Source organism: Oryctolagus cuniculus, chromosome 9 (assembly GCF_051225735.1).
Source record: "Oryctolagus cuniculus isolate XC-2025 breed Fujian yellow rabbit chromosome 9, ASM5122573v1, whole genome shotgun sequence".
NCBI classification, from domain to species: domain Eukaryota; kingdom Metazoa; phylum Chordata; class Mammalia; order Lagomorpha; family Leporidae; genus Oryctolagus; species Oryctolagus cuniculus.
The window spans coordinates 29,697,956-29,701,733 of NC_142875.1; the positions used below are offsets into that span (position 1 = coordinate 29,697,956).

At 41.8% G+C, this 3,778-nt stretch overlaps 1 pseudogene; it reads left to right on the forward strand.

Moving 5' to 3' along the window:
* Window positions 1-762: 762 nt before the first annotated feature.
* LOC100347406 (dual specificity protein phosphatase 12-like) lies at window positions 763-1,990 on the forward strand (annotated as a pseudogene).
* Window positions 1,991-3,778: the final 1,788 nt, after the last annotated feature.

Genomic DNA, 3,778 nt, shown 5'->3' on the forward strand with positions numbered 1-3,778 from the left:
CAAGGAACAAGGCAAAGACTGGGAGAAGGAAAATGTAGCAGGCAGAAAGAAAACATGGGCATTTGACACTTGTCCATATAACTTATTTGTACCTTGAGCACCTGCTTAGTACTGACCATTTTTGCATTATCAGTTTTGATGTAGTGTTGCTCTGTAAGTCCAAGTATATGGCCTAGAGAATCAGATAATGCCTAATTTATAATGGGAACCACAGGCTGCACAGCAACTTAGTGACCCATCTTCAAGCATCCACTGCTAAGGTTCAGTAGCACACCAGCTGCTATCTCTAAATAAGTGTTATTTTTCAAGTTCACAAAAACCAGGAATGAATAAAAATGCTTGTAAGGGATTTTATTAAAATAATATATTTTAGCTCAATTTGGGGTCAACCAACTTCATTGACATGCAGGTACCATAAATCAAAACATACCAATATTATCTTTTCATGTTACTATTTTAAATATATTTTGATATAGTTCTTTAGTAGAGTTCTTTTCCTTATTCTGATATTTTTAAACCTATTTTTATTTTATAATTTTGGTGAGGGATAACATGAAAATATTAAGCTTGTGAAATTTGCAATATGAATGCTACTAAATAAATAGCATTAAACTGAAGAAACTAGAAAGCGGAAGAATCCTAAGAAACATTCAATTTAGGGTAGTGCCCTAGTGGCCTGGCATCCAGGGGCCGCCATGTTGGACACTCAGGGTTCCAGTGATGCTGCCAGCCATTGACAAAAACCGAATGACAGCTGTGCAGATGTTGGAAGTACAGCCGGTGTTGTACCTCGGTGGGTCTGCAGCCATCGCAGAGCCAGACCATCTCAGAAAGGAGAGGATCGGCCAGCGCCGCGGGTCACTAGGCTAATCCTCCGCCTAGCGGTGCAGGCACACCGGGTTCTAGTCCCGGTCGGGGCGCCGGATTCTGTCCCGGTTGCCCCTCTTCCAGGCCAGCCCTCTGCTGTGGCCAGGGAGTGCAGTGGAGGATGGCCCAGGTGCTTGGGCCCTGCACCCCATGGGAGACCAGGAAAAGCACCTGGCTCCTGGCTCCTGCCACCGGATCAGCGCGGTGTGCCGGCCGCAGCGCGCTGGCTGCGGCGGCCATTGGAGGGTGAACCAACGGCAAAGGAAGACCTTTCTCTCTGTCTCTCTCTCTCACTGTCCACTTTGCCTATCAAAAAAAAAAAAAAAGAAAGAAAAAAAAAGAAAGGAGAGGATCATGGCTGGCCTGACAGTGGACTTGGAAGAGCCCGACTTCAAGGAAGGGGTTGGGGTCGAGGGTCTGTTGAAGCTCTTCTTGCCAGTGCTACTAACCCGAGACCAACTTGCTCAACCACCTGGACCTGTGTGTGGCCTTTATCAGCCAGTCCGGCTTGGAGGGCCTTGCAGGGTTGGTGCACTGTCGTGCAGGAGTCAGTGGAAGTGCACTGTAGTGACAACTTTTTTGATGAAGACTGACAAGCTTAGCTTTGAAGAAGCCAATTAGAACATCCAGACCATCAAACTAGAGGCTAAGATGAACCAAGGATCTGAGTGGCAACTGAAATTATACCAGGCAATGGGATATGATGTGGATATCTGTAGTTCAATGTATAAGCAATATCCTTTACAAAAAGTTACAGAGAAGTACCTAGAACTGCTGTTTACCTCAAGAACTCTTTCCTGTTGACCCAACTACCATTTCACAAGGACTGAAAGATGAAGTCCTCTACAAGTGTAAAAAGAGCAGGTGATCCTCATTTCAAAGTGCTGGTGTTTTGGATCATAGCGAAGAAAGTGGACCTGTAGCCTTTGCCCACAAATAATGGCACCATCATTCATACTTGCCACAGGAACTCAATGTACATCTTGTTTCATTGTGTCTGTATAGTGGATGGAATCTGCTTTATTGGGAGTGATGGATGGGCAGCTTCTTTGTAAAAAACGCAGGGCCAAATTGGGTTCTTTCAATTTGTATGGTGAACAGTGCTCATGTGGAAGATGGATAACACCTGCTTTTCAAATACAGAAGAACAGAGTAGATGAAAAAAAAAATGCTTCCATTTATGGTATCACAAACAAGAAAAATATGAACTAGTGACACTTGCTGGTTTGGAAGGAAAATTGCTGAAGATATGTGCTGCTGAAATTAGTAATTTGAGTCACTCTTGGGAGGTTGTCTAGTTTGTAGGCCATCAATATTTCACTTGTATTGTGAAAGGGAAAAGTTTCATGATGTAACCTGGAAACTGCCCTGTTATTAGTTTACTACATGATATAAGTAGAATACAAAGTAATCAACATCTCGTATGATACAAATACTTCATTTGTTTCATGTTTTTAAAAGTCCTGATTTATTCGTATAATTTGAAAGTCAGAAGGATACAAAAAGACAAAGATCCGCCATCTGTTGGTTTACTCTCCAGAAGCATGTAACATCTGGAACTGGTCAGGTTGAAACCAAGAGCAAGACACTCAATCCATGTCTCCCACATGAGTGGCAGTGACCTACCTACTGGAGCCATACCTGCTGCTTAACCTGCATTTGGATGAAGGTGGATTAGGAAGTGGAGCTAGGACTTGAACTCAGGCACTCTGATATGGGATGTGGAGGGTCTCATGTGGCATCTTAACCACTACGCCAAATGCTGCCCCTAAACTGAATCTTTAAAGTTTTCAATGAGTTTATTGGAGTACCCTCATGTTTTGAATTTTTTATTTCTCTCTTTTAAGGGACATTAGTAAGCCTATTTATGTCTACATTTTTCTTGGAAATGTAAAAGAAGGGTCATTATTAAAACACTGATTAGAATATATTTTTCCTGTAACTGTTCAGAAATTCCAATTAACTACAGATTTTTTTTAATTTATTTATTTGAAAGGCAGAGTTACAGAGCAAAAGATAGAGATCTTTCATCTGCTGGCTCATTCTTTTACTGCCTGTAACAGCTGAGGGCGGGCCAGCCTAAAGCTAGGAACCTAAAATCCAGTTGTGTCTCCTACAAGTATAGGAGGGACTCAAGTACTTGAACTAGCACCTGCTGTCTCTCAGGATATACATTAGCAGGAAACTGGAATTGGAAGCATGCTGGGATTCATCCAGGCATTATATGGGATGCACAGCTTAACCTACTATGCCACAATGCCCACTCCAATATTTTATCTACATTTTTAGAAAAATGTGTTTGAGATACCTCTTAAATCAATCTACCTAGGGAACTATTGTAATGTTAGGTATGCTTCTCATAATGAAGAGTAATGTTGAGTTATATGTCCATTACTCTTTTAGTCTAAGGCATTTGAATATTTGAAAAGGTAATAAATCCAGATCAACTCTTTAACCTAATCTCTGGAAACTAGAATTTATTTTACTCACAATTAATAGGTCAAGTTGAACCTAACTTGGTATTTTGAACATACACATGAAATCTGAATTAGCTAATAAAGAGGAATATGTGTCTGTGTATAATAAATACCAAAAAGGTTTAATTTTCAAATGGGAAAAAGGTGTAAACAATGAACTTCTTAATATCTTTGCATAGTTGCTAGCCCTATGGTGTAGAGCCTCTGCCTGTAGCCCTGGCATCCTGGCTGCTCTACTTCTGATTTAGCTCCTTGTTGATGTGTCTGGGAAAGCAGCAGAAGATGGTTCAGGTCCTTGCACCCCTGAACCCACATGGGACATCCGGATGTAGCTTTTGCCTCCTGGCTTTGGCCTGACCCAGCCCTGGCCATTGTGGCTATTTGGGGGAGTGGATCAGTGAATGGAATCTCTCTCTCTCTCTCTCTCTCTCTCT